This window comes from Rhinolophus sinicus, linkage group LG07 (genome assembly GCF_036562045.2).
Source record: "Rhinolophus sinicus isolate RSC01 linkage group LG07, ASM3656204v1, whole genome shotgun sequence".
NCBI classification, from domain to species: Eukaryota; Metazoa; Chordata; class Mammalia; order Chiroptera; family Rhinolophidae; genus Rhinolophus; species Rhinolophus sinicus.
In genome coordinates this window covers 99204784-99231160 of record NC_133757.1, presented here as the reverse complement: position 1 = coordinate 99231160, position 26377 = coordinate 99204784, and the positions used below count along the sequence as shown (strand labels likewise).

General features: G+C 41.9%; 1 protein-coding gene across 21 annotated transcripts in view; it reads left to right on the top strand.

Moving 5' to 3' along the window:
• Positions 1-26377, top strand: part of EXTL3 (exostosin like glycosyltransferase 3) — a 114968-nt gene that overhangs the window by 32986 nt on the left and 55605 nt on the right. For 17 of the 21 annotated variants that reach the window (XR_012498156.1, XR_012498158.1, XR_012498149.1 and 14 more), the window contains exon 1: positions 10762-11016. The exons of 3 other annotated variants lie outside the window; for them this stretch is intronic. The gene's annotated coding sequence lies outside the window, so the exon portion shown is untranslated. Of the gene's footprint in view, positions 1-10708; positions 11017-26377 lie in introns of those variants that run through there. One more of the 21 variants, XM_019733112.2, reaches the window with a different exon arrangement.

Below are 26377 nucleotides of genomic sequence, written 5' to 3'. Positions count from 1 at the left end.
GCCTGAAGGAAGCGGATACAGAGGCATGTTTGCTGAATTCCTACTATGTGTCAGCCATTTTGCATATGGTATTTAATGATCACAAAAACTTGAGGTTAGCAAGGTTAAGTAATCTGGCCAAGAACAGTCATAGCAAGTGTGTGGCATAGTTACTATTTGAATCCAGGCCCATGTGACTCTAAAGCCCACAGTGGGCTTGTGAGGGATGGAGCAGGGCTGAGAGGGGAGCGTGGGATTCTGGAGGAAGCATTGCCAACGTCTGATAGTCAGTGGGATGCAATGGGCAAAGGACACAAGAAGGATAACAGCTGTTAATGATGAAAAAAAAAAAAGATTCCTAGGGAAGTGAAAGCATTGGGGAAAGTAGAGGAAATAATGATTTTGTTAACAGTGTCTCTACATTTGGTTTGGTTGCCTAGGTTTGTGAAACACCTAGGGCTATGTAGTGGGCAGTTTGGCTCAAGAGCTCAGAAGAAAGGTCTAGGTTAAAGCTGCGGATGGGACTGCTGACGTCACGAATGTGGTCCCCCAGTGAGGGATGAATGAGATCAGAAAATGGCTACAGGCAGAATCCTGGGCACACTAGCACTGACAGGTGGTGGAGAAGTGAGAGTCGGTGAAGGAAAGAGAAAGAGTGGTGCGAGAGCAATGTTATGAGAAACCAGGATTGTTACCTTCACTTTCAAGAAGGTAAGGGGGTAGGACTACCAAGTGCCGCAGAAGAATTCCAAATGGAGGCCTGAAAAGATTCTTGGGGATTAATGAATGAGGTTACCTTTAGGAGAGCGATTTCAGTAGATTGGCAGGAGCCAGCCTTCTGGGGATTAATGAGTGAATGGTGGTACAGGAAGTGGACACACAGTGGCGATTACTCTTAAGAATTTTGGTGAATGATGACAGTGGTGATAGCAGTTAACATTATGACGACTTATTATTTGCCAGGCATTGGACTAACGATTTACCCTCATAATTATCCAGGATAATCCTTAAGGTAGGTACTCCTGTGTGGTAGGTACTATTATCCCCATTTTCTGATGAGGAAATTGTAGCTGAGAGAATGTAGAGAGGTTAAGTAATATGCCCAAGGTTAGAACACTCAGTAGAACCAGGATTCAAAATCTAAGTCTTTCTGAGTTCAAAGCTGGAGTTGTAAGATGGTGGTAGTTTGGCGTGAGCCTGTGTTTAAGCAGTGTGGGGGATACTGACTGTATCTATCAAAGAGAGAATAATTGATGGAGCAAAGTCTAAAGGAAAGATACTAGATGACATTAAAAAAAAAAGTTCCTACTTTTGGACATCCTTTTGTGAAAGGATGGAACAGGTGAGTGACGAATCTGTATATGGACTCAGATGTCAGCTAAGGTAGGTTTTGTTTGTTTGTTTGTTTTTAGTGTTTGAGATTTAAGTAAAATGGCTTAAGTCCCCATTTCACATTAATTGGGCTTCAATACCAAGATTTCTGTTAATTCCTGAGAGCTCATCTTATGGTTTCTTTGGCTTTGGTTTCTGCTTCCACTAAATTCTTCATCATTTGTAACTCAGTTCCGTGTTCTCGTTCCTTGGTTCCATGCTGACCCAGTGGCAGAACTCAGACCCGCCTCCTGCCTCCCCCATCTTTTTTCCTTGATTTCCCCCCAAATCACTCACATAAGGCATTTATGCATGTGTCAGGTATTACTTAAGGCTTAGGGATTTTATATCCTTAGCAACACAAACAATGTAAAGTCCAGTAATAGATATTTCTATTTTGAACACGCTTTCAGCTCCCACATCAGTAGAACTCTCTCCCCAAGTTTTAACCTCCCATGCTGTTATTTGAGCCATGTCTCTCCTAACCCCACTCCCATTTCCTTTCCTGTTTGCTCTCTTTCAGTCCTTATATTCTTGTTTTTAGTTAAAAAAAAAATCTGTTTAGCTCGCTCTTTCAGATTTATTGTAAGTCAAGCTTTCTTCTTTCATACTTCAAGTGTCATGTCAAGGTAATTTCCTCAAGCAGGCATTTTCTATCCCTAAGAGGAACTCGGGCATCAGCTGCTAAAATAATATTTTCACCCCAGTATTTATGGATTAGTTTAAAGGTGGGGAGAGGGAATTTAAGAAATCATTGCTTAAATGATTCTCTTGCTTCTGTTTTCTCAGCGAATGTGAGATATGCTCCTCTGTTGAGGTAGGGGTGGGTCTAGGAAAGAGATGACAGCTAACGTGAGTGAGTCTGTCCATAGGAATTTAGCAGATTTCCAAAATATCATGAAATACCGTATTTCCATAGAATGATTCCTTTAACTAAGGTTACAAACTTGTAGAATAGATTCCTTTGCTAGAGGTGGATTATTCAGTTTACTGAGTACTGTAGCCAGTATGAGAAAAGTGGAAAACACAATGGAGAGAAACAAAATTATGGTAAATAAGACAAAGCCAGAATAATGGAGATCACCGTCCTTTCTAATCCTTTCTCTCTCCCAAGATAGGCACATATACACGTTAAGCAGTTTCGGCAAAGCACTAGGGCCAGACAGCTGTTCACCTTGCCGCTGAAGAAGGATCAAGGAGTCGCATTAGTTACTGTTCCATAACAAGTTACCTCAAGCTTAGTCATTTAAAACACAACTATTTCTTACCTCCTGGTTTCTATAGGTCAAGAATTCGGGAGTGGCTTCGCTGGGTGGTTCTGGCTCAGGGTCTTTTGTGAGGCTGCCCTTATCTGAGGTTGACTGGGGCTGGCGGTCTGCTCCCAGTCTCGCTCATGGATGTGGCTCTTGGCAGGAAGCCCCAGTTCGTCACCACGTGGGTCTCCACAGTGTTGCCCATGACACAGTTGCTGCTTTCAGCGTGAATGATCGAAGAAAGAGAGCATCCATGGTGAAAGCTGAAATGCCTGTGTGACTTTATCTCAGAGTGACATACCATCACTTTTGTTGTGTTTTTACACAGATCATCCCTGGGACACTGTGGGAGGGGACTACACAAGGGTGTGACTACTAGGGGCAGGGACCGTTGGGGACATGGTGGGGCTAGTGACCACTGAACTCTTTCCAAGAACATTTTTTGAGTATGTGTCTGTGGACTCACTTGAAAATGCCATGAAGGGATATAGTTAGACAGACTGGTAGTTAGCTGACTTTTGGATTTAATGGACCAGTAAAATAAAAAATAACTGGTGTGTGAGGGGCAAAATAGGTATGTTGCAGTATTTTTTCACGTTGGGAAGATAAAGAAAGAGCTGCCACTTACCGTCACCATCATTTCATAAAAGCATATTTTACCACAAGAAAAGGAGAAAGACATAATCTCAAAATGAAGGACAAGCGTTTTAGCTGAGTAAATTTAGTTTTATGAAAAACTCACTACCTTGCCTTTACTTTTCTCATTTAACTGTGGACTGATGAAAACTTCATCCTACGTTGGTCCACACACTGTCATTCAGGAACCACTAACACAGACCTGGAATGCTCTAGTCCCTTTAGAGGTGACTATGAGAAGCATGTAGAAACACGTCATAGTCCATTAAAAGTAGGTGAAAAAGAGGACATTGAAAAGATTGGTTGATGCATAAAGACAGTTATTTTATAAAATTATGCTCATGAGCTGGATGGAAGCCACAGAGTTGGCAAATATTTAGTTTATCAGTTTTTGTCTTTTTTTTTTTTTTTGCAGTTAATTGGTGTTCCTACTAATATTTAGAAGTTTGGTGTTTAAGCTAATTAAATATGCAATATAAGAGGAAAATATTGAGCACCATTTCAGCATACTTAAGTGTATATAAAGTAATGCAAATGCATAGTGGTATTTGAACTTTTAAAATATTTTCGTATTTAGTATATTTCACACAGTTAATATGTTTTTGGATGATCTGTATTATTTATGTCAACCATCCTTTTTCTAAATAATCACCTCTTTATAGACATGTTTTTCTTCATAACTGACACAATGCAATTATGTATGTCCCTTTTTATAAGAGGATGAAACATCTGACACTATCCATGAGAGATGAGCTCTGATTTGTTAGTCTTGGCCCCTAGTGTTGATGGATTTGTGAAAATGTCACATATTCTTTTGGTTCCAGTTTTGACATGTGGCATAACATTCGCAAAGCTGAAGGCTTGGGTTGAGGAAAGGATTGATATTTATTTTGTTCTGGAATTGACTGGGTCCCATTAGAATCATGCTTTCACCATGGAGGTTGAAAAATAATCTTGAGCAATATTTATGAAAATAGAGAAAAACTTTCTCTTTGATAAAATCTTGTTGCAAACCTTCCTTGAATTGGTTTAAAACTTACATATTTTTCCTTTGAAAATCTGGTCAGTCAAAACGACTGGGATTTTTTTTTTTTTTTAAATATACATTGACTCCATAGGCTATTAGCAAGTTATATATGTTTTTAAAGTTTTTAGTATGATTACTTTTGGAATCCTGATGACTTTTCAGTTTTGATTTTACAGCTAAATTGGTTTACTGAGAAGTTAATTGACGTGAAGTATGACTAGGACATTTTGCCAATTTTCAATTGGAATGCCTTGTTTACATGAGACATTTTTAAGTGGAAGTAGTGAGTGGTTGATTTTTTGAATCTCTGGGTAATATTTTTGGTGTAAGGACGGTCCTGGCATCCTAGAGCTGCATACAAATGTGACATTGGAACTCAGTCATCAACACTCCACATAATTTTTCTTTTTTTCTCCAATTATAGCTCTCGTTACACGAAGTTCCTCAAGCAGTCAGACATGCCATGTTGTGGCATGTTGTGTCTCACGACACACATTTTAGCTACTCACTGGCATAGTTTAGGGTAAATGTTAGGTAACTCCATGTTTGCCTTTGGGAACATTTGTATCTTTCTTTGGAACTTCCAGGAGCAAGCTTAGGACATTTTGGTGGCTTTTTGATATCTACTGATCATCAAATGTGACTGCTTCTGTAAAGCTGTGCTGACACGGTGGGCAGAGAATAAAAACTCACAGGGGAGAGGGCTCTTGAAGGAAGAAGGGAACTTAGAGACAGATAGAGTATATTTAAGGGACAATAATTAATTTTTAGAATCTTAATTGGTCATTACAGATTAGGTGTCTTATGTAGATAACAGGTTTAAATCAGGCTAAGCTTCCTTATGTGAAATAATACAAATGTATTTTCTTACAGCCATATGCAAGGTAATGAGTACTACTGTGTTTCCCCGAAAATAAGACCTAGCCGGACAGTCAGCTTTAATGCATCTTTTGGAGCAAAAATATAAGACCCGGTCTTATATAAGACCTGGTTTTATATTATTGCAAAATAACACCGGGTCTTATATTAGTTTTTGCTCCAAAAGACACATTAAAGCTGATTGTCCGGCTAGGTCTTATTTTCGGGGAAACATGGTATATGACATGAAGTAATGAGTTAACAAATCCTTTCTTGACAATAATATGTGCTTTGTATTGGCGCTGATGTTAACTCAGTGTTCTTGCTACAAATCGTTTGCAAACCACCCAAACTGTCCGCACTCTTTCTGCCAGATAAAAAAACAGCCTCTTTTAAAGGGTCACATCAAAGCCAGGACTGTCAGAGTGAGCCATTTTGCAGGCTAATGAGTGCTCTCTGTGGAGCCTTAGGAGATGACCTTTTGTTTTCTTGCTATTGATGGACCAAAGAAAAGAGTAATCTTGGAACTCTAATCTGGACATTGTCATGCATTGTTCTAATTATAAGCCACAAAATTGCTCAATCATTTATATATAGAAAAGATCCTGCATAGTGGCTGTCAGCACTTTCTTTTAAAATCAAAGCATTACAGATAGAACAAGTTCTTAGCCGACTTAAATGCACTGATAATTCCTGAATCATACCTTTTGAAGGTTGCTAGGGGTCACCAATGGCTCGGTTGTGATTGATCTAAACGACTTGCTGAGTAGATTGTGGGTCTTGCAGCCATCATAATGGAAAATGACCACTGGCCGCTCCCTCCCAAAGACTTGAAGTAACTTTTAGCATCCATTTCCTCTTTCATAGGACTAACACCCCCTTCTTCTGGATGGTAATATTTTATGAAGAATAGGTAATCAGTGGGGACCCCCTAAAAGAGCATTTGCTGAAATCTACAAAATAGGCAATTTCCTGGTATAAGAACACAGCCTTGGTTAATATAATTTGTCACATTTATAAAATATGCATCTTATAGGCCTCTAACATCTACAACTGGAACTGTGATTTCCTTGTGAAAGAAATGCTTACCAACTTCTTTAGACGGCCAGTCTCTTAATCAGTTGTATCATTTCTACATTTGAACTCATTTAACAGAATCCGATGCCTTAGTTAAATGCAGTAATGCAACACACAATTCACGTTTTCAACATTTCTCTTGCATTGCAGTGTAGTACAGTTGTTAAGATTTCAGCCTCTGGAGTCAGGCTGCTTGAGGCCAAATCCTGGCACCATCACTTACCAGGTGTGTGATTTGGGCGAGTTCCTTAACTTCTCTGGGCTTCAGTTTTCTCATCTGTGAAATGGGAATCATTACCATACAGGGTTGTTAAGGACTAAATGTGACAACACGTGCCAATACGCGTTCACACTATCTTAAATAAGGAAAGTTCTTAAACCAGTTTTGTTTTTATTTATCTATTTTTAATGGCAAGGCTACACGAGCAATCTCAGGGATGCCAGTGACAGCGGGAACAGATACCAGAACTAAAAAGTGAGCAGCCTCTGGGGCTTCTCCCTCCATCTGCCACGGGTTTGTTGCTTCCTTCTGTGTGTTGCCTGTTTTCTGCAGACTAACTTTCTTGGCTTTTCCCTGTGCATATGTCCGGAACTTCTTTCCCCCTGATCTATACAACTTATTAGATGAACCGCTGTCCATCACCTGACTCAGCTGCATAGTGCCCTGCTCCCAAGTTTCCAGGTGCGAGCAAGTCCAGTCAGCTGGAGGGGATGAGGCCATGTGCTAAGAATGGTGGCCCTTTCCAAAGGCAGATGGTGGCTTAGGGTCCCTAAGAAGGTGTTGTGATGGTAGGGTTGGGGGCAGCAATAACTGGCAACTCTAGAATAATCATAGTGACAATGTTCAAGGGTGATTACAAGTGTCTTGCTTTGACCATTAATTACTTATTTTTGAAAACTTTGTATTGACTAATATACCTATAGAAAAGGACACATAAGGTAAAGTGTATATAGCATGATGAATTTTGACAAACTGAACACACCTGTGTAACCAGCCCCCCCCCCCCAAGAAACAGAATCATTAGCACCCATGTGGCTCTTTTTGTTCCCCTTTAGTCACTACTCCTTAAGGGTAGATTCTTTTTGTACTTTATATAAATGGAATCATAGCCTACGTATTTTTTCATGTCTGGCTTCTTTTGCTTAACATGGTTTGTAAGATTCATCAGTGTTGTCATGTATGTTTGTGAAGCATTCATTCTCGTTGCTGTAGTGTATTTTATTGTGTGAATATATTATACTATCTCATCTACCACGGATGGACTGTTGGGTCGTTTTCTGTTTTTGTCTATTGCTAAGCGTGCTGCTGTGAACTTGTTTGGTTGAACCTGTGTATATTACTACTGATCACTTTAACTGCCCGAGGCTTATAGGGGGTGTGGTGAATTATTATCTATCACGTATAATTGAATTGATGGTCTCTTATGGATGAATATTGTTATGCTTTTTATCTGGTGAGTTCTTATTTTATGTTGTAATTTTCGTGGTATGAGGGCAGGGTATTAAACATTTTTCATACATGAAATAACCCTGATACATTTTGATAGGTGCTCAACTATCTGTTGATGGAATGCATGAACAAACAAACGAATGAAAGGTGGGGGTGTGCCTGCTTCTTTTCTGGGGACAAGCATATACAGGAGAGTTTCCACATGCTGTGTTTAAAGCAGTTTGACCTGCTGCTTCACCAAGCTCATTGACGGAGGGATGGACTTGGGACCCAAGCCAGGCCAATCATGTCTGTTTTCTGGTAGTTTAAAATTTGTAACCAAAAGATAGAGACTGGGCACTGCTGAGTCCCTGTGACTGCTCTAGAGAGAAGACCTCATAGGTTCCCGCTGTTTGGTATCAAAGGCACACTGGTTTTTGCTCTTGTCTGCTTCCTTGATCAAGATCTACATGTATGACTGTTACATCACAATGCAAGACTATTTCGATTAAGCTCCAAAATGGAAAGTAGAGACAAGTGTTATAAAAGGTCCCAGTATGGAGAGATCAGTGCAGACGAGCTTCACGGTGGATCCTGTTAACCTAGGCGGGCTTTCTTGTGAAGAGCTCCTGTAAAAGTGTTTGTATTTTATGAGCCAGAAATTGCAGTCTTAAGGCGAGCGTTTAGGAGAGGAGTAATGAGGACTCGAACTAGGGAAGCAGGTGTGGGAATGCAGAGGAGGGATGGTAGAGACAGGACAGGTAAAGGCTTTCAGTCTTGAAAAACTGATTTACTGTGGGGGTAAAGAGAGAAGTCATAGGTGATGCTAGGTTTTGAGTTTCTGTGTTAGGAAAGATAATGGTAACATTATTATAAATAAGGACATTTGAGGAGTGCCAAGGGGGAAGGGATAAAGATGAATTCAGTGTGGGATATACTAAGGTTAAGGTCCTGGTGTGACAACCAGATAGTTGTGGTCAAGAATATTGGCTTTGGAGTTAGGAAGACTTGGGGTTCCATCTGTACTTTGCGCCTCACTGTGTGATCGGGGGCACCTCTTTAAGTCTCAGTTCCCTATCTATAAGCTGATACCCCCCTGTAAGGATTCAGCTGAGACAATGCCTATAAAAGGTTTTGTTTATTGCCTGGCAATTAAGTATTCATAATATATATGTTAATAGGATGATGCCCGGAGTGCAGCTGGAAAACAGGGACCGGAGCGCTGCAGTGAGGGATCTGCTTAGAAGCGGAGGTGATGCAAGGAAGCTGATCAACACTGGCAAGGAAGAGAGTGGAGAGGAAAAGGAAGGGAGCCCGAGTGTGTCTAGTTACAAGTATGCACTGTCTGAGCTAGAACTGTTTGAGAGGAAAAAAAGGGGGAGGACAGGCTCCCAAGATCCAAAGGAGGAGGGTGGTCAGCAGCTACCAGGGCAGTGAATTCAGGATACACCAGATTTTGATTGGGTGTCCTTTTACTTCCTAAAGCTTGACTCATTAGAATCAAATAAATTGACATGAGGGACAGCAAAGTGTTAAGTCACTCAGCTGTAGAAGAAGGCAGTTAGGCTGGGTCCTCCCGGTAGCAGCTCTCTGCAGGTCCTTTCTTGTCAGTGTGGAGATGAACTAATACCTGGTAATTCTTTCTGTGGCTCCTGGGCTTCTGTTGTATCTTCTCCCACACTGCCAGGCTTTTGCCTGCTGCAGACCTCTGGTGGAAAGCCAAGGGGAGAGAGAGAGAGAGAGAGAGAGAGAGAGAGAGAGAGAGAGAGAGAGAGAGAGAGAGAGAGAGAGAGAGAGAGACAACTTAGGCTATTCGTAATATATGATTAACAGTTTTATCCATTTTCATTTCTTGAAATGCTTTTGATTTTAAAACTTTGCTTCCCTCTCTCTGACTTTCCTCAATAAAATTGGTACAAGTTAGAAAGGGGTTGTTTTTGTACATTTATAATGGTGGTAGGACTTTGAATGTTAGTTCATAGAAATAATAGGGAAAGGAGAGAAAAGAGTGAGGTGTGAGGGGGGGGAAAAGGAAAACGGGAGAGGGGAGAGTAAGGAGATGTCAGGAAAAAGAGAAGAAAAAGGGTCAGAAAGAGGAGGGTATGATGGGTATGGAGAGATGGAGTGTGCTCTGGAAAACAAGTTGCTAGGTTTTTTAAAGTTTTGTTTTGCAAATGAAATCCCTAGTCCAAAATGTCCCTGGTGGGCAATTAGGCAATCTTCAGGGTTCTGTAGGCCTCCTAGCTAAAAGCACTGACCTGGGCTCCATCAAGTAGATGGGATATGGCAGCTGTGGAGCCATCTCAGGGTGTAGTTCATCCAAAGCATCAGACCACCCAAGCACTGGGCTAGGAGGCAGCCGCCCCCCCCCCCCCCCCCGCAGGTCCTGGTGTGGTTTGGGGATTTAAAACGTAAAAAAAAAATATGTTGAAGCCAATGTGATCTTAGATTATATTGCAGTCATAGATTTTAAATCACAGTTTTGACTCATCCCTGCGTTAATAATGATCAGGTGTTTGAGGGTTGGTCCCGTTCCTTCGCTCACCCCCATCATTTCTCTAAAAGTCTTGTCCTGGCTTTGCAAGTGTGGAAGTACAGTCACCTGTCTCTTAGGACTGGGGAATATGTACACTTTTCGGTTCACAGGGGCTGGCTTTAGGTATTTTCAAACGGTATTCCTTTTTGCTCCGTTTTGGTTGATCCTTGCCACACGACTGGATGAAGCTCGTTTTTGCAAAGCCGCAGGAGTTTTTCATAAGCATTCATGCCGAGCGGCCTTCCCTTTGTGGTGAAACAGTCCAAGTGTTTCAAAACTCGAGGCCTGTGTTGGAGACCGGTCAGCTCATTTAGGAAGGCCTTGTGTTTGGGGATGGGTTTATTTTTAGAATTGCCTTTCACCGGCCGCTCCCAGCGGCTGGGGCTCTGAGTCGGGAGCCATTCCAGCAAAGCCGGGAGCCTGCTCTCCGCACTCCCTCCACAGGGTTTCCCGAAAGGGTAAGGGGTCCAGGTAGGACGCAGGCGAGGGCTCCTCTCGCAGCCCCCGCGCCCGCCCCTCCCGCGCGGCGTTTCCCACAATCCCCTGCGACGCCGCGGCTGCGGGACCCGGGCCAGGCTGGCGGCGGAGCGGAGGCGTCCGCGGCCCTTCGGGTGCTGTCCGGAAAGTCTCGAACGCCCCCAGCCGCTCGCCGGCGGCCGGGTTCGGCCATTTCCGGCCCGACGCACTTCGGCAAGTTCCGCAGTCGCTTGTCGGAAATGGCTGCCCGCCGGCAGGGGGAGCGGAGGATCCCGCGCGGCCTGCAAGGCGGGCAGCAGGCGGCGAGAGCGGCTTTTGGGAACCCGAGTTTCGTGCAGGCGGCGGTGGCGTCTCGACCCTGAACTGGAAGCCGGTAGGACTCCTGGCAGCAGCTGCGGGAACCCGGAGCAGCCGGGGGCGGTGGCCTGGAAGGGGCTCGGGGTAGAGATCTCGGAGCTGCTCCGAGCGCAGGGCACCGGGCGGGCGGGCGGGACTGGGTCCCTCAGTGCGGGGGCCACCGGAGCGAGCGGGGTGGTTGCTGCCCAGCGCCGCGGGGGCGTGCAGCTTCGGCGTAGGCCTTTCCAGACTTCTCGGGGGTCTGGAGAGGGGACCTCTAGGGCCTTAGCCACCAGCAAGGAGGGTTAACGGGTCAGCGTGGGGTTTTAAACACAACACCCCCATACGGCCCCTACAGCCCCGGTTTGCGTTGCCTCGCACCCACTTCCACCTTTTTCTGAAAGCTCGGCTTCAGCTGTGCAGCTCTTCTGCGCCATAAAGCCCTCCACCCTTCCTTTGCCCCCCTGTGTTATCCAGCTGCTTGTGTAGAGCATCTGCTGTCGACGAAGGGGCTTCCCGGACTGTCCCCCTCCCATTTTTCCGGTGCACACACCCCCATATCTGCTTTGCACTGCATTCAGATCCAGTCGCCTGCAGCTGCTCTTCCTCTGGTTGGTTTTGCCAAGCTCACCTCCTTTCATGATGAGCCCACAGTCAAAATAGCCACTTCCTGTCCAAGGGTCCAGGTGCTGCTGTGCTGTACATCTGGGGCTCAGGCCCAGGCGGTGTAGCGATGGGCCTAGCGCTGCCGGGGCAGGAGAGAGGCTGCGGGGTGCATGCCTGTACTGCTGAAATCGCAGCTGAGGACCCGACCCGCGCTGCAGGGCATAGGTAGTATGAATCCGGAGCCCGTCGGAGATCGGGCGGGGGTGCCAGACTGTAGCTGGGGTGCTAATCCCTTTCCCACATTGAGCCGATGGTTCAGTTCTTTTTTAGGTATCGGTGGCTCTTAAAGAACTTGAGTTTGGTGGATTTCTCCTGGACCTTTCTTCTTTCCTTTTCAAAAATTCTAAGGGCTTCATCAGTTCCTCTTGGTTGGACTCCAGAGGAGGAGGAGGAAACGCAGAACAGCACATGTCCATTTTTTTTTTCCATATGTGATTTACTTAAGAGGCAGCTTGAGCATTTCTTGTCACTTTGTCCTATTTTTCCTCCAATTTAGGTAGCTTCACTTTTGAAGCCTGGACTCTCCATGTGTTCTTTTGTTTTTAAAAAGTCTTTGTGTGTTGCAGTCATGCACACTGTCTGCATTTTCCCCTATTTTGCTCAGCAATTAGTCTTGCACTCTGGTACAGTTATTAAAACTGTATCAAGGTGCCCTGGGATATTGGGGCCTTGATAGTCTTGAGTGAAGCTAAGCGTTCTAACCAACTTATTTAGCAGGGGGACTTTTAAATATTTCATGATGGAAAAGAGCCATCTTCTCTTAAACTCTTACTTGGTCTGTTAAAAATACCTTATCCTCTGGGAGCCTGAGGAATCATACCTACTCCTAAGTACGTGGGAAACTAGCTTAAATGCTTTTTGGAAAAGAATTAGAGTCGTGGATCTTCAGAATACTTGAAACATTTATTTAATACCCGAAAATGTGGTTGATGCTCTCAGGGGCAAACCTACTAACCAAAAGATTGGCAAGCATATATGTTCCTTCCCCCACTTCTACTTTTCTGGAGGGGCAGGACTGGCATTAAATGTTTGGTGTGTAGTTGGAATCTCTTAATGATTAGGCCTCAGAGTTATAACCTGTGAGTGACAATACTAAGTGAACAGGCTAGAGACAAATGGGTCAGGGGTTAGGGTAACCCTGAGAAATGGAGTTCTAAGAGAGTGGGGAAGGCTCAAAGGATGGTTTGAAGTCATCAGAAGAATGTATGGGGATTAGATAGGGACGTGCCTTTTCCCTCAGGACACTAAGCTAGCTGTTGAATGAAAAGTCATTGAAGGTGGTGCAGGAGTGAGGAGGTGGCCGTGGGGTGTGTGGGCCCCCCCATCTGAGGTGAGACTGGTACGTAGTCCTCTGGTGGAGGGTTGGAGATATTGCCTGAAGTAGAAGTGGGGTCAGATATTAGGAGAAAAATGAAGATCCGTCCAGATCTACTGTTGGCAGAGATTGGCGTGTCTTTGCATATAGTTATTTCAGAGTGAGGCAAGGAATATGAATCTTTCATAAAATCCTAAAACTGTAGTAATTTCTGCTGGATATTAAGTTTAGCTCAGATAATTTGTGTTAACATATTTCCATTTTATTTTTGTTTTTTCTTAATTTTCAGTAACTGTTTCTTTTGAAAACCTGTAATGATAAAGTAAGAAGAAAGAAAGGATTTTTCACGTGTGTGTAGGTTCCATGAAAGTAGTGGAGCTCAGGCAGAATGAGTTTGAGAACTCAAGAGGGGCAGAGCATGTAAGTGTGATCTTTTCCTGCCTGAGCCAGCCCCTCACTCCTTGTACATGTGGGATTTTTTGAATCTCTTTGGTGATATTACTAAGTGGAAGACGAGCATGATTAAAATTTTTGTAATCTTGAGTATACCCATAAGAGGAATATGGAGACTCCATTTAATGACATATTTCCCTCCCCTACACTTAGGGCATAATGTTTTTAGTGTGCAGAATTTTGCTCGCATATACCAAAATGACCCATTAAAATTCCAGGGATGGAGCCATAGGAAGATGAACTATGTCTCAGTAACCAGCCGCCTCTTTGGTTTATAACCTGAGAGTATTTTTTACAGAAAAGTAGGTGAACTTTTTCTGTAAAGGGCACATAGTAACTATTTTAGGCTTCGCAACTATTCAGCTCTGCTGTTATAGAGTGAAAGCAGCATATACATAAGACTTATACAATTCATGCATACGTACAATCTATAACCGAGTAAGGCTGTGTTGCAGTGTAACTTTATTTACAAAACAGGCTATAGTTTGCCAATGCCTGCCCTAGAGTATCACCTCCTCACACACGTCATTACTTTTGTTTATTCCTCCATTTGACTGCCCAATACCTTTTAGACTGGTCAGTGACATTAATGATTAACATTCTGGATGTTTGCTTTGGTCACTGTTTTCTCTTTTATCCTATCTTCTTATATTGTTGTCAATTTAACCTAGTCTCCAACTTCTTTTAAACATTTTCCTTCAACAAATATTTGATACTTTGAGGGAGAGGGAAAAAATGAATTAGGTTGGGAATTTGCCCTTAGCCTGTATAATTAGAGAGATAAGACATACGTAAATACATTGTGATGGTAGATTATAAGAATGTGTTAAATTGCTATAGTTGTTTTACATCATATAGTACTTTTGTATAATTTTTTTGTCACATAGATTTTGATCTTTACACTAACTCCAAGAGATAGGAGGCTAAATGTGACAATATTCCCTTTTTTGAGGGGGAACAAAGGAAGGTAGTAAAGAAAACTGAGCCTTCAGGGGCTTGGTTATTTGACCAAGGCCAGATGTAGTAAGTGGCAGAATTCTTGAACTTAATATTTACTGACCAATAATATTTACTGACCTGACCCCCTTTGAATACTTACAATGACATGGACCTCCCTGGCAGCCCATTCTAATTTGTAGAATAGGTTTTAGGAGGATTTTCCTTATGGAGCTGCAGTTTGCCTCTCTGTCACCTTTTAGTGTCATACAGAACAAGTCTACTCCTATTTTCTATGATAGTTCTTCAGATATTGGAAGGTAGCCATAATGTTTCCCTAAGACACATGAGTTGCAAACTGGTGTGCATGGATCAGAAAAGTTCTCTGAATATATCATTTGGTTGCCCAACTTACACAAAAACAAATTGGGAGCCAACTTTTAGAAATGGGGAGATTACACATAAAAATCTATTTCTGGCTTTTCTTGAGGAAAAATTAGAGAATTTGGTGATACAGAGCTCACATTTCTGATGGCAGTAATCCCCCCCCCCCGTTAGCTCTGTCTGCTGCCTTTACTCATTTACTTTACTTTCAGGGCCTTTGTAGTCATTGAGATTGCCATTCTTTTCCTAGATCTTCTATTCCACAGGCTAAATATGTATCCTATTTCCTTCAGCTGTTTCTAATTTCTAGTTTTAAATCCATTCATCAATTTTTAGTCCTCTGCCCTTCATTTACTAAGTTAATGGCCCTTTTAAAGAGTGGCACTCAGCACAGCCTACACTATTCAATATACAATGTTGCCTAAAAGAGTACAGAGTAATAGTAGCCGTTACTCCTTTGTTTTTGATACTATGTTAAAAAAAACAAAAATAAGGTGCTTCCCCCCACAAGCAGTTGTATATTCTTTTTGCTTTTATTCTTGACTCACTGAAAATTATAGTCAACTGAAATCACAACTCTGTGTGTGTGTGTGTGTGTGTGTGTGTGTGTGTGTGTGATAAACGAAATCATTTCCATGTATGTAGTTTTGGGATCTACGAGCTGAACTTTGCCTTTCTCTCTATGAAATTTCATCTGTTCAGATAGTCCAGATTCCAAAACCCTTTTTGTATCCTGTATTCCGCCCCCCAGCTTTGACTGACTTACTCTTCTTAGCATGACTTCCTTTCTTTATTTCTGAAGTAGAGCTGTAAAATGTAAAAACGCTGTGGTTTAGGATGGAGAAAATAGTTGATGAGGACCCAAACCATTATTAATGGATTCAATGGAAAATTAAGGGGGGGGGGCTTTCAAGGAAAGCATTATGCTTGAAATCTTGGAGGTAAAATAAAAGGAGGTCTTGGGAATAGCCTTGCTTCCTTGTGTTGATGTGTTGGTAATATTACCCTCCCCCTCCACAAAACAAGTCTGTGTGTGCGTGCTTTCTGTGTGCAAGGCAGTTGTAAGTCAGTAGGGTTCCAGAATCTACAACGATCTCTGAGGTCTAGTCCAATCCTTTATGAGTTAAAAAAGGATAAGGAGCATGTGAGTCGAGAAGGACGAGGAATTGTGAAGTTCGGAGATGTGATGAGTCCGAAAGATGGGAATGATGAAGGGATGGCAAAACTGGAGTCTCAAGTGGAGTTCACCCATGAATTGGAGTAGAATGCCTGACTCATAAAGCTGATTTATGGATGGCTTAGCAAATTTTCACTTCATTTTTCTGTCTCGTTCAGGGTGGCCTCGGGCACTAATGGTACAATTGTATGCCTCCATAGCATAAAATAAATATCATGTTTTCTTGAGACACGGGAACCTTAGAGAAATTAGTTTATACTCTAGGCATTTGCACATCAAGTTGACTGTTCCAGGAAGATACTTTAGCACAATCCATCTTCAAGACCTTATTAAAAAAAAAACACCTGTTTTTACCCACCCCCCCTTACAGTTGAATCTGTATTTTTCCACTTAATATTAAATTGTGCCCATTTTATTTAAAATGGTTGAAAAGCTGTTGACAACATGATAGTCATATGAGTGACATGGATTTGTCATACTTTATAGTAAACCTTGCTTCTAATTTTGGACGTTTAATTTATAATTGTTTTGGCTAATATAAAGAATGCTGTGGTGATTACATCTTGATAATACAAATCTTTGTTCACACAGAATACATTCCTAGAAAGTGAAATTGCTCAGTCAAGATATGAACATTTTAAAGACTTTTGTTACAAGTGGCAAGTTACTTTTTGGTTTATCTTCTTACTAATACAGTACAGAGGACCTGTCACACTGCAGCTGCCAGCTTAGCACAGAGATGTACTTTGTGCCTTGTTAAGAGGTACACTTTGTAATGTTTCAGTGCGAATGTCCTGGAAGCCAAATCTCTTTTCTCATTCGTGATTCTTTCTTAAGAATAGTTTCTGAAAATGGGATTATAGGGTCAAAGGGTAGGCACAGTTTCAGGGCTTTTATTGCTTTCTTCCAAACTGTGCTCTAGAAAGCTGTGCCAATTTTCGCTGCCAGCAGGAGAATGCGGAAGTGTTACCCTTGGTCCTGATTAGCACCAGATATAATTTTACAATTCTTTGCTGATTTACAGGTGGAAAATGCCACTGTATCTTGTTTTAGATGTGCATTTCTTTGATTGTTAGGAAGATTAAACATTTAAAATTGTTTATCATTTGGGCCCCTTCTTTTTAATTTTCTATTTATTTCCTTTTACCACTGTTGTATTGCCTTTACTTTTTTTTTTAATTAAAGTTTATTGGGGTGACAATTGTTAGTAAAGTTACATAGATTTCAGGTGTACAATTCTGTATTACATCATCTAAAAATCCCATCGTGTGTTCACCACCCAGAGTCAGTTCTCCTTCCATCACCATATATTTGGGCCTTTACTTCTATTAAAGTAATGCCAAGTTGCAAATGTTTCCCCCGTCTTTTCATTGAATCTGAACTTTTTTTTTTCTTATAAATGTATAGAAACCTCTGATCCTTTTGTAGTCAAATTTGTTGAACTTTTCTTTTATGGATTCTGCTTTTGCTCGGATGCCTATAAAAGTGTTTGTACTTATCTTGAGATGAAATTGCTTGTATGTTTTCCTTTTATGGCTTCGTTTGTTATAGTTACTTCTTGAATACACCTGGGACTTAGTTTTGGATTTAGTTTGTCATGCAGGAATCGGACTTTATTTTTTTCCTAAGAGCTAATTGTCACCTTATTTATTGAAAAACCTAGTGTGCTGTACTTTCTTTCCCCCATTTTTATACCTTCTTTTCACATACTTTAACACTTGTGGTAAACTTGTAAGAGTACTATAAGGAATTTCCACATATTCTTCACCTGCATTTCCCAGTTTTAACATTTTGTCGTATTTGCTTCTCTCCTCCCCTGCCTTCCCCTCCCTTCTATCCTTAAACTGATGGTTGTTGGTGCTAATTCAATGCCAAGAGGAATCCCCAATTTGGGGTGCAGTGAAGAAGGGAGCTTTATTTAATGCAAACAGCTCAATTGTGATACAGCACGGCTGTGGGAAGAACACAGCTATGGAAAAGTTCAATAGTGTTACATGTTATAGCCCAATTATGAAGCAGCACAGCTCTGAGAGCAGCACAACTATGGAGCAGCTCAGTAGTGTTACAGCTTAGTTATGAGGCGGCACCGCTGTGAGATGAGCCTGGAGCCAGCAGGCCCTGGGGCCAGGCCCCTGTCTGGCTAGACAGCTCCACTCGCTCTTCTCTATTTGATTCAGTGCAAAGTCTTGGGTGTTTCATCTTCAATGTTTCATTCTTTGGTGGAAAGGGAAAGTGTGCTCTCTGAACCAGAGGGCTGATTTATATAGACAGAAATCCCTGCCCCTGCTCCCTAATTGGTCTGTCCTTATGCAAATGAGGTCTCCAAATCCTCACAGTATGATTGGTACAAAAGGTACTGTCTGGATTGGTCAGAACGGAGCCACTCCGATTGGTCAGTGAAAATGTTGATGTGGATATAGCCGCACAGCTCCCATCAGATGGGGAAAGCCTCAGTACTGTTGGTTGAAATACAATTCCAGGAACTCCTTTGTAAGGCCTGGCTTAGGTGGCAGGAACACAGTGTAAGCAGGCAGTTCAGTGCAGGTTTCTCCCTTAAATGCTGTTTGTGTGAGAGACCCCGCCTTAGAAATGGCTTCTAGTGTCTTTTAAATTTGAGCCCAGGTAGCTGCCAGGAGCCCGTCTCAGTAGGTGTCCTCTTTCTCAAGATCCACAATATATGACTTTTATATCCTGTTTTTCATCAACCTTTTACCAATGAGTCTTAGCAGCCATTGCTGAATCTTTCCTAAAATTATTAATACGATGGTCACTAAGTGACAGTTGAAAAAAATCTCCATCATTCTGCCATTGCTATATATTTATTAGGTGGAATTCTATTCTAAATGAATAATTTTTCCTTCTCCCTCTTTATACACTCAGTCATTTATTTACTTATGAATACATGGTTGCTCACTTATTGGGAGATAATCTACTGGTGTTATTTACTTAGATAGTCAAATTGTCCCAGATTTATCTAGAGGGAGGTGGATCCCTTCAAAGGACACTGATCCAGTGTCCTTTTTGTATATGCCCTAATTTTCTTTCAGTACATCTTTACTTTCTGGCAAAAGAAAATGTTCCAGGCTCATTTTTCTTTTACTTGTCCTGTTCTGAAATTAGCTGCTGCTTCAAGGAGCCTTCTTAGATCATCTGTTTACACTGATGCCTCCAATTCCAGTGGAGCACATCAGGTGTCATTCTTGTCTTCCTCCATTTCTGTGTTTGTGACATTACTTTAGCAAAGAGAGACGACCAGTTTGATCTTCTATCTGGACCATTAATAGTTTCTCCATATCAGCAATAGAGGTGTTTTATTTTCTTACCATTCATGTGTTCCCTGGAGTATAGTGTGCTGGACTTTATTTTTCCTTTTTTTTTTGGTCTTTTTTCCTCTTTATGTGCTGTGCTTTAAAGTGACTGCAGCAATATATTTTTCTTAATTACAAAGGTAATACATGCTTGTAAAATGAAGACAAACTGAGTCTCTTAAGTAAACAAGTAGTAAACACGTGAGTAGCAGAGTACGGGTCAGACAGATCTGGGTTTGTATCTGGGCATCTCACCTCGCCTGCTGTCTGGTCGTGAACAAATGTTACTGGGCCTCAGTGGTTCACAGTGCTTTATCTGTAGGTGAAATAATACCTATCCCCAGATGTGAGAAGGAAACGAAATATATGGATAGTGTGTCATCTAGAATACATTGTAAATATAAATGTAGTTATGTCAGGTGGAAAGTATCCCCTACCCTCCATGTCTTCCAAAGGTGTGTGATGTAGTCTGTCGGCTTCCGATGTGAATAGGGTGTGTCTTCCTTAGTTGTCTGTAATTCTATTGATTCACATGTCATCAATCTGACTGGGGATTATCATCAGTTCTTTGCTAGACCAGTGGTTTTGTGTTCGAGTTGTGTGCTCTGCATTGAAATCGCCTGGGAGCTTTGACAAACTACGGGCGCCTGGGCCCCACACTTGGGAATTCTGATTCTGTTAATGTTGGGTGGGTTTGGGTTTGTCACCTGAAAACATCCTTAGGTGAGTTGTGAATCTGAATTGGTAACCCTAGTTAAAAACTGACTGGTAATGCAACATGATTTTGATTTGTGGGATGTTATCAAACAGGTAGAAAGAGAAACCCACATAGGAAGTGGCATAATTTTCAAATTGAAGACCTGTCCTGGGAGGTGAGACTTCTGGGTTCAGGTTTCTTGCTGACTGAACAGGTGACCTGGCTTAATCAATAGTCTTAGCTTAACTTGTTAACACCTATATACAACTGAGCGGTGGAAGGACAGCTTATAATTTATTGATGAGTTCCTTTTGTGCATTTTGTAATTTACCTGCTAGTTGCATTTGTGGAGCATCTTTGGACTTAGAAATCTGCTCTTGAGCCCAAAGAATACTTGTTTTTCCTTTTCGAAAAGCCCTGTAATAAGGGTGGCTCAATTCTGTGGTTCTCTGTGATTGTATCATAATCTTTACTCTCAACTCAATATGTCAATGCACAACCAGTTCTTTTTTCCCTCCCCTTCTTCTGCCCCACCCCGCTCCGGTTCAAGCCATTGTTTCTCAGTCTAGTTGTGGAGAACACAGCTCCCTGGCCCATGCTGGTGTTATGAGCCTTGCACCCCCCACCTCCCTCCTCGCCCCTGGCTCAGGCAGTTGGCTGGTTGTCGGCAGCCCAGCTCCAGGGAGAGCTGTTGTTCACAATCTTAGCTGTAGAGGGTGCAGCTCACTGGCCCATGTGGGAATTGAACCAGCGACCTTGGCGTTAGGAGCATGGCGCTCCAACCATCTGAGCCACTGGGCTGGCCACAATTAGTTTTTCTCACCTGATTTTGGGTTTTTAATTGCTGACAATTTTCTAGAGGCACACCTCGTTTTATGAGGCACACACCTTGCACTTCACTTTATTGGATTTCACAAATGTGTTTTTTACAAATTGAAGGCAAGACCCTCCACCAGGAAAAAGATTATGACTTGCTTTATTGTGGTGGTCTGGAACCGAACCCACAGTATCTTCGAGGTATGCCTGTATTTTCCTTATTTTGTAACGGGGTTAAGTTTATCCAGTAAATAAACTGAAAAGTACATGGCTTTGATCTCCTGTAACTTGTGAATGGCCTAAGCACAGTTCTTACAAGTCATTCTTTATCTACAGTTAGCGTCCCTGGAAAGTGCCTTTTGTTATTTTGTTCTTTTGAAGTTAGAGTCTTAACAATAGTGATAGTTTTGGGAAATTTGTTTGAGTGCTTCCTGATTTTTGAACTAGGTACTACTTTGCCCCATAACAGGCTATTTGTCATGCTTATGCTTGGTAGGAAATCAGGAAATGATGTTCTTTTGGGATGTTTGAAGTTAAAAACAAATAAAACCTCAAATACTGCTTTCAACAACCTTTCGGGTACAGAACTGTCTTTCCCTAGCCTGAAGGGCTTGCGGCAATGGCTGTAACAGGAGCAGTCTCCATGCGCTTCTGTAGGACTTGCCTCTGGGTGGTGCTGGGGCCTGTTCAACGGGCCAATTTTGACTTAAATGAAAAAGAGAAACTAGTACTACACACACAGGTAGGTCATAGTACACTGGCAAAGATGTTTTGCTCTGAGTGTATTGTTTTCTTGTTTTGTTTAGCAGATGTTGATATAAAAAATGTCCAAACCTATAGAAAATTTTTATGAGTTTACTTGAGCAAAACTGACAATTGCCAGAAAATGTCAGAAATCAAAATCGCAACGGATTGAGAAAATGCTTCAGAGAACGGCAGTTTTGCAGCTTCCTGTATACGTTAGAATCAAAGGAGACAGACGTAAGGAGAGTTACATGAAACCCATTGGTGGTAGATTAAGGGGCTGGAAGAAAGCAAAGTGGGGAAATCTCTGGGATTGGATAAAAAGTAAGATAGACTCCTTTTACCTGGGTGGGTACAGGCTGGTGCATAACACTTACAGCACCAGAGATGGCATGTGAGGAGCAAAGAACAGCGAGGTTCTGAGGTCTAGTGCTCGGTGGCAGTGGTTGTGCCCTGAGGGGTCTGGAAAAGCTTACTGAGAAGGCTCACAGGTATGTTATCTTAGAAGGGGAAGACAATAGACAGGCTCGCTTCAGGTAAAGATGGACCTTTGACAAGGAAGCTACAGGCCTAAGACGTGACTACCCACCTTGACCCACTTTTAGTTAGGAATGTTTTCATTCATCCTGTGTGGTTACTTTTGGTCTCTGAGTTTGTAGGACCCGCCCTGCTGGCCTCCCCTGAGCTTGTCAGGTTTATTATGTCCATATAGATAAATACTTCAATTATGACTAGAGAGGTGACTTTAGGTTCTGGAGTAGTATTACCATGTGTTTTAATTATAATTAATCATTGTCCATCACTGCAGTGGAGCAGTAGTGCTGTGGGTGATGTAAGAGTCATTTCTGCGTGGTGTGTGTGCGCTGCGTTCCCTGAGTTAATATCACAGGCAGTTTACTGTAATGACTAAGACATTCAAAGTGTGGGCCTTAGAGTTCGAGCTGCTTTGATTTGAATCCCAGTTTTTTTTACTCAATATGGATGACCTTGGGCACATTACCTGAGCTCAGTGCTTTCTCGTGTACAAAATGGGAATAATAGTATAGCACCCACTTCATGGGGTTGCTGTGAAGATTAACTATGTTACAGTATGTAGTAGACTTAATCTGGCACACAGTAGAAATTCAATAAATGTTAGCTATTATCATAATTATTTAAAATATTAAAGTCAGTTGGTTTCATTTGGGAACATCTGGAAAGTGTCTAGCTTCTTTCTTGCCCCATGTTCCCTTCATACCTTTCAGATGTAGTGCATAATCACAGCCCAGATGGATAGAGCAGTTCCCTTATTTCTTCCCTTCTGCTTTCTTTCTCTCTTCCAGGGAGTATTTTACTTTAGTTCAGTTAATTTTGGTTTTGTATGAAGAAAAGTATACAACTTTATTGAAGGCATTAAAGAAGGCCTGAATGAACAGAGAGATACCCAAATCCGTGATAGGAAGTTTCAATCTATCAGAGTGTTTTAGTTTTAAGAGAAGTCAGTAGGGTGTTTGTTATAGCAACAAAGTCTTGATAGCAAAATCCTGATCCCAGGTAATATTCCTGTGGTGAAGAGTTTTGCCGTTGTGATGAGGAATGTGAGAAGAGAAGGCTCTGCAAAGCAGCGGAGGTGAGAGGGGCACTGGTATGTTGAGGTGTAGGGTGAGAAGATGAAGGGAGAGTAGAATTCTGAATTGGGGCTCCGCCCCAGCTAACTTCTCACTCACCACTTGAACTTGAGATTATTTCTCATTTTAGCTTTCCAGGAACGCAGCTTGTTTCAAGCCCTTCAATGAATGGTTAGCAGGTCAAGAATACTACTTTCCATTTATGAGCAAACATTTTGATTAGGGGAAGAGTAAAGAGTAGGGCATTGGCCATGATCTGAATAATAAATCTCTAATTCTGTACAAACATTTTGAAAAATTTTTTTTCCTCTTTGCTGGGAGAAGACCCCATTGTAACCTCCTTATACTCATAGGTGATGTACCTTTGCTGCCATTGGGACATTAAGGAGTAGGTTTGTGTGTGGCTCGTCATTGGAGAGATGTATCAGGAGGGAGGTCGCGTCATCCAGCTCGGGGGCCAGGATGCTAATCGGCAAACTCTAGTAAGTGAGGACAGCAAGAGGACAAAGGCCAAACCCACGAGGAAGAACTATAGTTACGGTGCCGTGGAAGGAACCAGAGGAAGAGCTGTTGGGGCGGAGATCCAGGAGAAAGGATGAGGAAAAAATGTAAAATGCTAATTAACTTAATTATGTGATACGGGGCGGGGATGAGAACGGTAGAACACTTTGGTAGGAGAAATAAAGGAAGCTGTGAATAAATGGAGAGAATTTTCGTGCTTCTGGATGAGATGAGATTGACTATATTAAAATGATACTTCCCTACTTTAATGAACACTTTCCTACTTAAATGCAATGTAATTTAATACTTTTTATGTTACTGAATTCTGTTCACTAATATTTTGTTAAGTATTTTTGTGCCTATATACACGAGAGATAGTGGTCTATAGTTTTTTGTTTTGTTTCTTTTTTCCTTTTTCTTTTTTTTCTGGTGCTTAGTCTGGTTTTGGAATCAGGGTAATGCTAGGTTCATAAAATGACCTTGGAAGTGTTCCCTCCTCTGAACGCGCTTGTGTAGAACAGGTGTTTAGGTGTTTATTCTTTAAACATTTAGTAGAATTCTCCAGTGAAAGCATCTGGGGCTGGAGATTTCTAGGAGTTTTAAAATTATGAAGTCAATTTATTTAACAGTTATAGACCTAACTACCTATGTCATATTGGGTAAATTGTGGTAGTTTGTGTTTTTTAAGGAATTGGCCCATGTCATCTAAGTTAGATTTATGTGCGGACCTTTCCACAGCCTTTCCTTATTGTCTTTGTGATGCCTTCATTGGGGAAGGACAAACTTGCTTCTGCCATCAGGGTTCTTGCGGCTGCTCTGCTACTCAGATAGACAGGAGACTGATTAGCTTAGCAAGAGAAAATAACCAAATTTAACACATACACGTGTATGGGAACCCTGCATCATGAGAGAGACGGAGACCCCACAGCTGCAGAGGATCAGAGATAGAAAGGGAACCTGGGGGTATAAGACATCCTGAGCTTGCAGGAGGCAAGGTGCCTGGGGGCTCCAAAGAGTCACTGCAGGATGCTAGCAGGTGCTTAGTAAACAGAAGTTCGTCCTGCCCTATAGGCAGGTCAAAAGAGGTTATCTCTGATAATCTCTTACTTTGGGCAAGGCCCCTAATTTAAGTTCTTCTACGTAGGTAAGGGAGGGACAGAAGTTTCTCCTGAGCCTGAAGCTAAAAGTGAGTGCCCGTAGCTCAGAACACTCTGAATACCACAGAAGCACATCTTGGGGTGGCTTCTTCTGAATTCCTGCACCTGCAGGACTATAGTGATATCCCTTTGTTTCATTCCTGATGTTGGTGATTTGTATCTATCCCCTCTCTCCCCTGCCCTTTTTTTGGTCAGTCTTGAGGGTTTGTTTCTTTTACTGATTTTTCTCTTTCATTTTTCTGTTTTTTATTTCATTGATTTCTCCACTGTTGTTTCTTTCTTCTGCTTACTTTGTTCTTTTTCTAGGTTCTTGATGTAGGAACTATATACTCAATAACCCTAGAGTAGGGTTCTTATAGTAGAAATAAAGTAGAATGTCTACTGTAGTAACCCTAGAGTAAAGTTACTGATTTGAGACTTTCCATCTTTTCTAATGTGAGCATTTCACACGTAGATTTTCCTCTCAGCACTGCTTTAGCTGTGTCTTACACATTTTTTCATCGATAATATTAATCTCCACAATAACCCTGGAGGTAGGTAGAGATTTTCAGCATCACTATAAGGAGGAAATTCTGTAACGTATCTCAGTCCCGTGGCCTTCATCATCCTCCTAAGTATGAAATTCTCTCCTTATTTTACAATGTTATTTTCCTTGAACCAATACTGTATCGGATGTAAATCTCGAACTTGATTGAGAATGAAAACATAAACTAAGACTTTCAAGTATCATTATTTATTGGGCAGTTACCTGGTACCCAGAACTCTGGTATTCTGTGGAGGGATTTTTAAAAGTGGTGAGAAAAAATAGTATCTTTCTATAAGGAGTTTTTAATCCAGCTGGAGAGAAATAAATTACTTAAAGGAAACTAATGGTTAATTTCTGAATCCCCTGATACTGGGAGTTTAGAGAGTTGAAAAATCCAGTGCAGCTGGAGGACACTTTATGAAAGAGGTAAGACTGTAAGCGGCCCCAGAGAGGAAGTGGATACATGGAAGAGAGCAGGAAAGCCGTTGCAAGTAGCTGCCAGGGAGTCTGGAAGTGAGGTGGGGAGAATGGAGGCGGCTGGCTCTGTGCTTTGCGGCAGGCAGTGCATGCATTGAACGTGTGAGGTGGCATCGTTTGAGTGGATGGGTAGAGCAAACCTTGATTGTAGAGGATCTTGAAGGAAGGAAGAAGAGGGACATAAGCAGGGAACTAACGTGGTCAAAAAGCAGTTTTAAAAATTGAAAAATTGGCACAACACATGAACTGGTAATGCATTAAAAGAGAAATACAGATACACAATGAACAAAAATGGTTTGACCTCCAATGATAAAGAAGGGTAAATTAAAACAATAGAATGACATTTTATCTATTAAACTGTCACAGTAAAAAATGACATCCAGTTGGATTAATTTGGTTAATTAATGCTTAACCTCAGCAGTTGACTCAAACATCTTAGCGACTTAACATGACAAAAGTTTATTTCTATCTCACTCCACAGTTCAGTGTGGGTCAGATGGCCCTCCTCCAGTGGTGCCTCAGGGAAGTGGGTTGCTTCTCTCTTGCCACTCCAAGTTTTAGAGTGTTTTGCTTTCAGTCTCAGGGGGTGGGCAGGCAGAAGGAAGAATCCATATGTGCTGAACTGCCTTGTACT